At 39.0% G+C, this 12729-nt stretch overlaps 1 protein-coding gene across 4 annotated transcripts in view; it reads left to right on the top strand.

Moving 5' to 3' along the window:
• LOC307188490 (uncharacterized protein) overlaps positions 1-12729 on the top strand; it is a 115223-nt gene that overhangs the window by 26476 nt on the left and 76018 nt on the right. The window contains exon 1 of one of the 4 annotated variants that reach the window (XM_079925655.1): positions 3034-3234. The exons of the other annotated variants lie outside the window; for them this stretch is intronic. The gene's annotated coding sequence lies outside the window, so the exon portion shown is untranslated. Of the gene's footprint in view, positions 1-3033; positions 3235-12729 lie in introns of those variants that run through there. 4 annotated transcript variants of the gene reach the window in all.

Genomic DNA, 12729 nt, shown 5'->3' with positions numbered 1-12729 from the left:
AACACTTAGCCCCATTATTGACTCTTTAAGATTGAACTTATTACCTCCTTACAAACAGGAAAATGCAGTGCTTTTTTTTTCGACATTTATCACCAGAAAATTATTCTAACACCTGAAATTCTGGACCTAAAATGCCTGGACTAGTGGTTCTCAAAGTCTGGTACCCAGACCAGCACATCAGCTGCACGTAGGAATTTTTAGAAGTGAAAGTCTTGGGCCCTGCTCCAGACCTACAGACTCGGACACTCTGGGGGTGGGGCCCACTACCTGTTTCAGCAAGCTCTCTTGGTGACGCTGATGCATACTCAAGTTTGAGACCCACTGCTTAGACCTAGAACTTAAGGTTTAGGCTTTGGACAGATCTGAGTCCTAAACACTACTGAGACACTGGAGTGACCATGAGCAAGTTACTTCTGGGAACCTCTTAGCATCTGTGTGCCTTGCTTAGCTAATAGTGATTTAAATTAATTAGAATAATGCACACGGTGTACTCAAGAGAGTAACCAAAGCATGCTTTATGTTCCATAAATTCTAGCTGTTTACCATTATCACCAATCAGAGCTTACTGACACATCCTGAAGACATTCTTCTAATAAGTGTAATAATGTGGTTTGTAAAATTAACAGCTTAGAAGAGCATATTATGAAGTTCATCAGACAGGGTCTCAGCAGGAAATCAGGGGTACATCAATAAGGATAAATTGAGCCCAATGTAGAGAATCAAGAGATAGTGTAGTGCCCTGGGTTCAGTAAAAGTGTGGCTACTTTATAGGAGATGAAAGAGAAAGGAAGGCTTGCTGGAGAGAGAGTCCTCCCCAAAGATGCTGTGACGCCCCACAGAGAAGCACTGTATGTTAGTTGGGGGATGCAGCCAACTCCCAACAATTTGGCAAGAATTAATACCCTAACTTCACTCCCCTCCTTCGTTCCCTACAATCTTCTATTGGTACTCTTCATTGGTGAGCCAAACGGAAGCCAGAGCAAGGACACTTACTAAGACAGGCCGTGCAAGCCATCCATATAGAGTTGGGTGGAGAAAGGATGTGGAAGGGCAAATAGGACGTATTTCCCGCAGGTGGTGAGCGAGCTGTAAAATCACTCGCCCTTCTAACATCATTGCCATTGCAGGAGCACGGAGGAGCAAGTGGTTAGTTCTGACTTGGCAGATCCAGGAGACTGCAGGACAGAACTGGTATATGAGTTGGGCTTTAAAGGTAGATTTCAATTTTAATGGAGAGTATGGAGTAAGAAATGGTGAAGAACCAAGGGAAAGGGAGATTCATTGCAAATGGAGAAAAGAAAAGTGGCATAAAGACAAGAAAAGTCAAGACTTACGGAAGAGATAGCAAATACTCTGCGTGTGACTGGAGCAGAGAATGGGTAGACGAAGGCTGGAAGTTAAGATGAAGTCATCCTTGAATAACATTAAAGTTTCCTCCTTTAACCTCAATTTCCACCTTCTACTCCCTTCACTAACATTGGAAAATTAAAAGTGAATTTGACTGGGTTGGTGGCAATGGTAGTATGAAGCAAAGAGAGGAGAATAAGAGTAAAAAATTTAGTAGTACCTTAGTGAAGCTGGGTAAATGATGGGTGGCGGTGTCACGTCAAAGCATGGGCAAGTGATTGTGACCAATATAGGCTTATTTCTTGACTATATGACTTCAGTTAAGGTACTTAAGCCCTCTAGGCTGCAGTCTCCCAACCTGTAAAATGGGGATAAAACCTCGCTTCCTCCAAGGTTTCTGTGAGGATCTAATGAGAAATGGAAGTAAGAGTTGAGTCCAGTAATCAGTTTTTAATACATATAAACTAATGTGAGGATAAGGGTAAGAATACTTGCTATCATTTATTGAATACTTATTATATGTCCAATATTGTGCTAGTCTATTTACATATCTTTTCTCACTTAGCTTTCTTTTCTCTTATCTGCCTTTCTATAGGCAAGAGATAACTGATGGCTCAGTTATGAGGAAACGCAGTTGTGAGGAAAATGTCAGAGGGAAAATGTACCAGAAAGTTAATTCCTAATGGATCTGTCAGCCTTAAACAGAGCATGTCTGTGCTAAAATGTGTAAAATATCTGTGCTAAAACTACTCAATTGGACAAGTTTTGATAAAGTATTAACTTAATGAATAGGCATAAACAGCTTGGAGCTTTTTGGAGGGTATGTGGTAATATTAGTATTGGTGTGATGACTTTTCAAAGTTCTATGGCGTATAGAAGTCAAAAAGAAGACCCGGAAAGGGGGAAAACTCTCTCTGAAAGTTATTGGGGAAGTCTGGCTAGTAAGACTCCAAAAGGGAGAATCAGTAAGAGGCCAGGTTATTCATAGGCCTTCTAAGAATGTGTCCATGAGAAATATTTACAATGATTGGATGCCGGAATAAAGGAGAACACTGGCTCCATAAATGGTAACTTATTTTACACAAACAGGCTAATGATAAAAATAATGAAAATCTGATGGATTTTTGAGAGTTTCATTGACCAAACTGAGACAAAAGTACATAACAGCTAGATGCTCATAGTTTTAATCAGTTCACTTTGGAGTCAAGCAAAGATAGCACCTGAAATGGTAAGGGACGTTTATGCAAGGTCACAGAGATTTTTGGTGGTGCATTTGGGATATAAACCCATTTCTGTAAGAATTCTTTCAGAAGTCAAATGTTTGCTTGTCAAAAATAGCATGAACTTACTTCCAGGAAAAGTTCCTAAGAAAAAATAATTTGAGTAATGAAGAACACTGATGTAACAGTTAATTTAAGAACCCAGAAATGGAGGTAAAGAGTAAAGCAATTATGGGTTAAGAGTCTGCATAGGCAGAAGGAGCGGAGCGGCTGCTGCTCAATGGCGGAAAAGCCGCCGGTGTTCTGACCGCTTCGTCCCCCTAGCAGTTGCGGGGGAGTTTCCTGCCGGCGCGGCTGGAGTCTCTGTTTCTCAGGGTTCGGTGGCTGGAAGATGCTCCAGAGAGACGAGGCTGCGGCGGAGGAGGTGGCGGCGGCCGAATCGGCAACGGCGCTGGGGTGGAGAGAAGGCGGCAGCGGCGGTGGCGTGCCGGGCCCAACGGTGTAAACAGGCCCGGAGGCGGCGGAGGCGGTGGCCAAGACCCCGAGGGGAAAGCGGCGGCTGAGCCAGGGTCGCGCCTCCTTTGGAAGCCTGGGCTGAGTGCAGCAGAGGGGTTCTGCGGCGGGCGCGAGCGGACGCCCTAGACCTCGCCTCCCTCCCTCGCCCCAGGTAAGGCCGCTGGGCGCCCCGCCGCAGGGGGTACGGCTCGCGGGCACTGCCGGGGCCCCGGACCGTTTTCGGGGTGCCGCCGAGCTGCGGCCGGGACCTCTCCCCGCTTAATCCTCGCCTCTTTCCCTCGGCCGCGGAGCCCAGAGGAGCGGGACGCCGGGCCTGGCTCCTGGCTAGGTCCCTTCCCCAGCCGCCGCCTCCGCGCTCGGCCGAGGCTGGGAGAGGCTCGGGGCAGGGAATTTTAGTTTGCTCCAAAGCCTGGAAGTAAACTGCTTGTCCCTGTTCTCTGCGAGCATCTCTTTCACCTGAAAGCACTGGGGCTACTCCAGGCCGTAACTCGTCCCTTCCTGGTGCATGCCTGTTTGAAAACACTACCTTTTCCCATTTGTTTCCTCATTAGCTTCTGCCTTCCTCTGCGCTCCATTTCACTTCTTCGTTCAATCTTCTTTCTCGCTCTTCTGTCTACGCGTCTCACCACCTCCTTCCTCCTTAGCGACTTTATTTAAATCGTTTCTCTTTTTCTTCTCAGGAGACTCCGGTCTTCTCTTCCCTGTCTTCCCCAGCAGTCCTTTTCGGATGTCATTCTTTTTAGTGAAGTTCTTAAATGAAACTGCTCTCGTCAGTATCCCAAATCTACCAGAGGCCCATTAAGAATAGACTCACCAGCTTTAAGTGGCAGATCAGTTTCTGATTTCACCGAGCCTAACATCCTTTTTAAAAAATTGTATTATTAAATGTAGAGTGTGGAAATAGCCCTGAAGTTATTTTTAAAATGAAGGGCTCAATGAGTGTTGGAAATAGTTATTTCATTTTTTCAAGTTGCATGACCTCTAATGTCAGATTGAGCAGATCTAGAACATTTTTGCCCATCTTGTCTGGCAGAATGCTTCTTAAGCGTTTTGATAGCGGCTCACATTCATCACTATTCAAGTTGGCTTAAAAACATTTTGAAAACTTTAGAAAAAAGACATTATGAGAACAACTAGGAAGCTGTTTTGATGAAGTCACTGTTAAATACCTTATAAAATAGGCTTCACATGTTTTATGTATCAAAATAAGGTTGGCGGGAGTCTTGTAAAAAGGATTATTTAGGAATTTGAGTAGTCTTAAGAGTTATGTAGCTATTTTGGGAAAAACATTCTTTTTCTGTTAACAAACGTTTACAACTCCTGTGATGTGAGAATTACCGAGGTTTACCGTGGGATTAACACAGGAACTCATTTTATTTGAGCTACTACATGGATGTAGAAGTGGTAAATTGCTCAGGTTACCGTCAATCAGTATGTAGAAGAAAAAAAAAAAAAAGAGTCTGCATAAATTCCCCTGGAAGGGGGATATGGTCAGAGATGGCAATTTGAAAACAGTGAATCACCAAAAGTAAAAGTAAATTACAAGCTGTTTTGGGGGTCTTCAAGAGAGATTTTATAGATTGAACAACAACAGCAGCAAGGATAAAATATAACGCTGTCATGTAGACTGCAGCCTGAAAAGAAAGCATTGCAGAAAAGCCACATCATCCTGAATTTATATTTCCGTGCATTTGAACAGATTGGAGAGCAGTAAAGTTGTTTTAAGAGCGAGTGATTTAAGTCAGCCAGCTTGTGAATAATACAAGATATTTTTGCATTTACATTAACTTATGTCCATAAATAACGAACTTTAACAATGAACAAAATCCATAATCCTGATAATGCCAAGAAAACTGGAAAGATACCTTTACCTTGAAAAGACAGGATAAAGAAGACAGCATAGAAATTTAGGGAGATTGTAGTTTTAGAAAAATTATATTAACATTTATTAGCTGCTACAGCTTTGAAATGTGATGATTTAAAGAAAGAAGTAGACTGTTGATTTCTAAAAGGTACATTATGTTGGCTGAAAGAGAAGAGAATCTTGTTGAGACCTAAAGTGTTCTTTTAAGGATATATTTCAATGCCATTTCAAAAAATAAACACATTTCCCATAACAAAACAGTGAGGTTAATGGAATAATGCAGGTGAAAGCCCTTTGGCCCAAAGGAGTTCCATCCTTTGGAACAAAGCTTTATCGTTGAACACACCATGACCCGGGCCTGTGAGTGCCAGCACAGTGGCTGTTTTTACAAGATCTGGTACAATATTCACAGTAGTTCTGGCCTTAGCACTAGGCAAGGACCATTCTTTTTGTATCTTCCTGATTGCTTCCTCTACAGAAATGGGATAATCCCTCCTCTTCTAAACTGGAAAGTAGTTTCTTCCCTCAATAAAACTAGTTTCTTCTCCAGGTTGAGCTTTTCCAACTCTTAGAGGTCTAAAATGAATGATATGAAACATACTATATTTGCATCTATTTTTATTTAAGAGTTATCTAAGGAGATTTATCTAATTAAATAGGAATTTCCTAACAGATGCCAAAATAAACAATCAACAAGTTTTCTTTAGAGATCATATATATTATATAACAAGATCCACCTAAGAGTTAAAATATAAGTAGGTATACAATTTAACTATTTGAAGATAATTTTTCTTCTTACCACTGAAGCAATAAGCAGGTGGTAGTACAGTTTGGGGAAAACAATATTTCTGGCTTTTGTTTTATTTTAATTTGTGATATTCATGAGCTGTTTTGTGAATCTTTTGGGTATATAGTAAAATTAATGGGTTTTTAACTTTGTATTGACTCGTATTTTTGTAGGTTTAAAATTTTTCTTCTGGCTTTAACTTATACTATCTCCTTTTACTTTTCCATTTAGAAATAATGTATTTTTCTCAGGATTGCAATCTCAGTGCAGTCCTCTACTTTTCTATTTTTTGGACGTTCTCTTAGACGTCTACATTTTTGTCTAGTTAGTACATTTCTAGTTTTTTATACAATTGATAAGAACTCTTTAATCTTATGAATTCTTTATATTTTCTCTTTGGAGACAAGACTTATAGGGATTTCCTTGGGCTTAAACTAGAAAGAAAAACGAATTTGCATATGAAATGTTGAAGGCTTTGTTACAAAGTGGGTTAACATTATATGTATGTTTGAAATAAACTACTTCAACCAGAGCACCTAGCTGTTAACCTCCAGATTAATATCTATCATAAAATATGTGCATGCTTCCAACACATGGCATTGCCTCCTATTACTGCATGTCCAGGAGAAATTGGTTTGTCTTGTAGCAAAAGGCATTAGCTCTTTGCACATTTTTTTTTTTTTTTAATGACAGCTATCCAAAAATCAAGCTGAACCCTTGTATATGAGGACAGAAAAGGACAATTTTTAGACAGGTCTAATATCCAGTTGTACCTTTCAGTCACTTAGAGAGAAGGCTTAGACCCCTGAAGCCCAAAGTCACAGGTTTTTTAGGATTATGGTGGTATATACCTCCAGTTTATAGAAAAAAAATGCGTTGTAGAAAGTCCAAGTTAAATTAGTTAAATTAGGACTAAAATCCAAGTTAAATCTAGAACTAAAGTTTTACTGCCCCAAATACTTGTAAACTCTAGGTTACTGCTCTGTTGTCCATTTCATCAGTTGCAAAATATTCAAGTTAGTCTTTCAATGCTAACAAGAACATAAAAATGCATTATATCTAAAAGCAGAGCATGATTGCCAAGCCAGATCTGTGCATTACCTGAGAGTTTGGGGGGCCACCCAAGCGGCATCTACTTGTTTGCTACTGACCTTCAGTTAGACTTGCTCAAGAATTGTTACAATGTAATAACATACACCCTTATGTACTCTTGAGTTTATTGAAAACACACAGCAAATGTGCACACACACACACATACACACCAGCACACCAGCACGCACCTACTCTAGAGCCTAGAATTTTAAGAGTCAGAACTTTTTACTTGCTTCTGGATTAAGAGGGACCCAGTATTTCCTCAGCATGCTAATTAGAAACTCTAGAAACAATTCAAAACCAGCTTCTTAAAATTCTGTTTTAAAAAAATTGATGTTAAATATTATCCTCAGAGAGTTCTACTCTGACTTTTCAAATTGTTTTTTTCTCCCTTCATGGGATAAACAGTTAGGGTTTCTTTTTGTTCGTTTTTTTTATCTCATTGTAAAAAATTCTATCTTAAAAGCTGATTTATTATTTCTTCCTTAGCATGGATGACATGGGAACAAAGATGATATTTCATCAGTCTTGTTTTTATTTAAGTTGAAAGGTTATACATTTCTACTATCTACTGCAATAATGCTAAATATTTTTATAGTGCTTGTAAATCTTATGACATTATTTTTTTAGTTTGTATTTAAGGCATTTACTCAAAAGGGACCATATGCCTCAGTTCATGTTACTCTATCATCAGTGTGTATGGTCACTCTATTTTCTAATACTTTTAAGATTGGTTTTGGCCCCGACGTTCCTCTGCCAGATTTATTTCCTTTATTTTCCCCTATATAGCACCATTTGGGCCATTTAATATGTAATTTCCCAACTCACCTTTCATAGTTATTTTAAACGTGTGTATATTTGAAATACCGAATTGTTTTGTATTTTCTAATTTTTGCAAAAGTAGTATCGACTAAAAATCACATCCTATTCTTTTATTTTTTCTACACAAAATTATTGTTTTAAAATTCGTGTTGCTCCATAGAAATTATTGCTTCAGGCCACTGTCTAATATTCCACCATATGTTAATACCATGTTTTGCTTATCCATTACCCTGGTGATACATACTTAGGCTATTTTCAACACTTTATGTCCACCATAAAGCATTAATACACTCTTTCCACATGTCCCCTTGAGTAACAGTGCAGAGTAACAGTGCAGCCATGGAATGGCTGAGGTAGAAGTCATATATATGCCTTATTTCACAGATTCCTCCCCAGAATAGCTGTACCATTTTCCCCTCACCAGCAATACTTGGAATTTCTCTCTTGCCATATCCTTTGTCACCACACGCTGTTAATCTGCATTTTTAAAAATTAATTAATGTATTTATTTTTGGCTGCATTGGGTCTTCGTTGCTACACTCAGGCTCTCTCTAGTTGCAGCGAGAGGGGTCTACTCTTCGTTGCGGTGCGCAGGCTTCTCATTGCAGTGGCTTCTCTTGTTGCGGAGCACAGGCTCCAGGCACGCGGGCTCAGTAGTTGTGGTGCGCAGGCGTAGTTGCTCCACAGCATAATTTGCATTTTAACTTCTGGAAATTTGGCATGTGTGGATTCATAGGAAGTAAGGTGTTTTAATTCTGCATTGCTCTGATTCTAGAAAAGTTAGGTCTTCATATACTTTCTTGCTATTCATGTTTTCCATTCTATGAATTGCCTATCATGACCTACGCTCATTTTTCTATTGAGTATTCTGTGTCTTTAGAGATGTAGAAGTTTTTGTATTCAGATGTTGGGTCCTTTATTGGGTTTTAGATAATGTATATGTCTTCTACCCATCAACTGTTTTTCAGTCTGACTTTGGTATCCTTTATTGTACATAAAATTCTAATTTTTTATTAAAGTATAATTGATTTACAATATTATGTTAATTTCAGGTGTACAACATGGTGATTCAATATTTTTATAGATTATGCTCCATTGAAAGTTATTATAAAATATTGGCTATATTCCCCATGCCCTACAATATATCCTTGTATCTCGTTTATTTTATACGTAGTTGTCTGCACTTCCTAATTCCCAGTCTGTATCTTGCCCCTCTTGCTTCCCTCTCCCCACTGGTAACCACTAGATTGTTTTCTATATCTGTGAATCTGTTTCTGTTTTGTTGTATTCATTCATTTGTCTTATTTTTTAGATTCTACTTATAAGTGATATCATTACAGTATTTGTCTTTGTCTGACTTATTTCACTAAGCATAATACCCTCCAGGTCCATCTGTGTTGTTGCAAATGGCACAATTTAATCATTTTTTATGGCTGAGCAGTGTTCCATTGTGTATATATGGCACGTATTCTTTGTTCATTCATCTGTTGATGGACACTTAGGTTGCTTCCATATCTTGGCTATTGTAAACAATGCTGTTATAAACACTGGATGTGGGTGCATGCATCTTTTCAAATCAGTGTTTCTGTATTCTTCAGATATGTACCCAGGAGTGGAATTACTGCATTATATGGTTGTTCTGTTTTTTTGTGTTTTTTTTTTTTTTGTGGTACGCGGGCCTCTCACTGTTGTGGCCCCTCCCGCTGCGGAGCACACGCTCCGGGCGCGCAGGCCCAGCGGCCATGGCTCACGGGCCCAGCCGCTCCACGGTATGTGGGATTCTCCCGGAGCGGGGCACGAACCCGTGTCCCCTGCATCGGCAGGCGGACTCTCAACCACTGCGCCACCATGGAAGCCCCTGTTTTTGTTTTTATTAACATCTTTATTGGAGTATAGTTGCTTTACAATGGTGTGTTAGTTTCTGCTTTATAACAAAGTGAGTCAGCTATACTATATACATATGTCCCCATAGCTTCTTCCTCTTGTGTCTCCCTTGCACCCTCCCTATCCCACCCCTCTAGTGGCTACATCAGTTAACATTCCCACCAACAGTGTACCAGGGTTCCCTTTTCTCCACATCCTCGCCAAGGCTTGTTAGTTTTGTTCTTTTTTATGATAGCCATTCTGACATGTGTGAGGTGATCTCTCGTTGTTGTTTTGATTTGCATTTCCCTGATGGCTAGTGATGTTGAGCATCTTTTCATGTGCCTGTTGGCCATCTGTATGTTTTCTTTGGAAAAATGTCTATTCAGCTCTTCTGCCCATTTTTTTAAATCAGATTTTTTATATTAATAAATTTATAATTTTAATATAGTTAAATTCATCACTTTTGCTTCATACGATGTATGCTTCTTTATTTTTCAAAGATCTATTTCATCTCTTACCCTGAAATCACAAATATATTACCTTGCAATTTCTTTTATTCTCTCTAGATTTTATTTTTCACATTTAAATATTAAAACTATTGTATTTTAGTTTTGTACATTAGGTGGAATTATATAACATAATGGTTAATAGAATGATTTCTGTGGGGTTTAAGTTCCAGCTCCACCATGTACTTCTGAGGCTAGTCATTTTATCTCTCATACCTCAGTTTTTCCACCCGTAAAATGAGGATAATAGTTTATGCCTTGTGGATTTTTTTGTGAAGATTAGGTGAGCTATATAGGACTGGGTACAACATAAGTGATATCACTAGGTTAAGATCCAGTCTCATATCTCTTTTGAAAATGAGACTGTTTCCCCAAAAGCTGTAATTCAACTTCCTCCATTGGACTATGATTCCATCTCTTTCATGTGCCAACTTTCTATCTGTATACAGCTCTATTTCTAGGCCACCTGTTTGATTTGTTTTCTTGTTTGCTGTTTCTTCCAAGGGCATCACACAGTTCTTATCTATCATGACTTCCCAATATATCTTAATGTATAGGGCACGTTCTCCATTTTGAGCTTATTTTTCAAAACTACCTTAGCTGTATGGAGAACTTTATTCTTCCAGGTACATTTTGTTTTACTTTATTTTATTTTAATTTTTTTATAGGAGATAGAGCAATGTGCTCTTTTTCTTTTTTCCTTTTTTTTTTTTTTTTTTTGGGGCTGCATTGGGTCTTCATTGCTGCGTGTGAACTTTGTCTAGTTGCGGCGAGGGGTGGGGCAGGAGGCTACTCTTTGTTGTGGTGCACAGGCTTCTCATTGCAGTGGCTTCCTTTGTTGTGGAGCACAGGCTCCAGGCTCGTGGGCTTCAGTAGTTGTGGCTCGTGGGCTCTAGAGTGCAGGCTCAGCAGTTGTGGCGCACCAGCTTAGTTGCTCCGTGGCATGTGGGATCTTCCTGGACCAGGGATTGAACCCGTGTTCCCTCCATTGGCAGGCGGATTCTCAACCACTGCGCCACCAGGGAAGTCCCCCAGATACATTTTAAAATCACTTTTTTATGCTGTCCCTCAAAAAAAAAAAAAAAAAAAAAAAGAGCTTGGCCTTTTATTACAGTTGCATTTAATTTTATAGATTAATATAAGGACATTTATATTATTATAGTAAGTCATCTCATCCATACCTGTGATATAAATTTCTTTTACTCGTGTGTCCTCTAATAAAGTTTTCATTATGAAGATTGTCTGCATAATTTATTAGGTGAAACCCCATACTCTCTATAGGTTTTGCTACTATGGTAAATTCATCTTGTATTGTATCTAGATATTGATGCTATGGAGGAACACAATTGATTTTGGTGTATTAATTTTTTTCCAGCCCCTATGTTGAGCTCTTTTCTTAGATTTAATAGCTTATTGATTTTCCTGTGTTTCCAATGAAATACATAATCAAAACAATCTATAAATATGACATTTTTATCTATATTCTTCTAAACCTTCTCTCTCTTTCTATTTCTCTCAATACACAGCTCCAAAAAGGTCCGTTCCAATAGACCAGTAACGTTAGAAATCTTTATCTCAATTCTCTCCTTAAAGGAAATGCTAATTTTTAAAAAAATTGGTAGTATAATAATTTTTGTTAGTGTATACATGTGCCATGTATTTTTGGTATATAGCCTTTATCAAGGAAAGGTAGTTATTATTTGGATCTAGTTTTATAAAATTTACCCTACCCAATAGATTTTGAACCTCATGGGATGCTTTTTATCTCTTCTATCTAAAAAGAATGATGATATGATTTTCTCCTTTTATTTAACTAATACAGTGAATCACATGATTTGACTGGCTGATACTGAACCAACCTTGCATTCTCAAGGATAAACCCACTTGACCAAATCGTATTATAGTATAGATTAGCTTTTGCTGTATTACAAACCACCTCAAAACCTAGTGGCTTAGGGAGATCAGCTTGGTGCTTTGTGACCACCTAGAGGGGTGGGATAGGGAGGGTGGGAGGGAGGGAGACACAAGAGGGAAGAGATGTGGGAACATATGTATATGTATAACTGATTCACTTTGTTATAAAGCAGAAACTAACACACCATTGTAAAGAAATTATACTCCAATAAAGATATAAAAAACAAAACAACAACAACAAAAAACTTAGTGGCTTAAAATAGCAATTACTTGGCAATTTGGGACTGGATTCATCTGGGTAGTGTTTTACTTTTGGTTTTATCTGGGCTCCTTCATGCAGTGTTAGTCAACTGATGGATCAGCTGAGTGAGAGCTGGTCTGAGACAGCCTCGCTCACAGGTTTGGTGGTTGGCATGGACAGTGGGAGCACCTGGTCTACTTGTCTTCAGAACCTAGTGGGCTAGTCCTCGGCAACTGAGCCATCAAGCTCTTCTGCTATTGTCTCATCATGTGGGTTGAGTATGCCAAAGCCCAGTCCTGCTGAAGTGGTGACTCAGGAATGAGGGTGTCAGAAGGGGATTGTACCATAATTTTTGAAACATCCTATCACAATGTTTTTCATATACCTTAAAACTCTGTGGAATAATATTGTATTTAGGTTTTTGACTTATATTTTTAATAAGGAAAATTTGATTGTAATGTTTTTTTATATTGCCCCTGTTTGGTATAATATTCTTCTTGCACCTCTAGCCCCATTATTCTAGCTTGGAGTACTTAAAATGTATTGAAGGGGAT

This window comes from Stenella coeruleoalba (genome assembly GCF_951394435.1).
Source record: "Stenella coeruleoalba genome assembly, chromosome: 7".
Classification (NCBI taxonomy): domain Eukaryota; kingdom Metazoa; phylum Chordata; class Mammalia; order Artiodactyla; family Delphinidae; genus Stenella; species Stenella coeruleoalba.
This window is presented reverse-complemented; position numbering and strand designations above follow the sequence as displayed.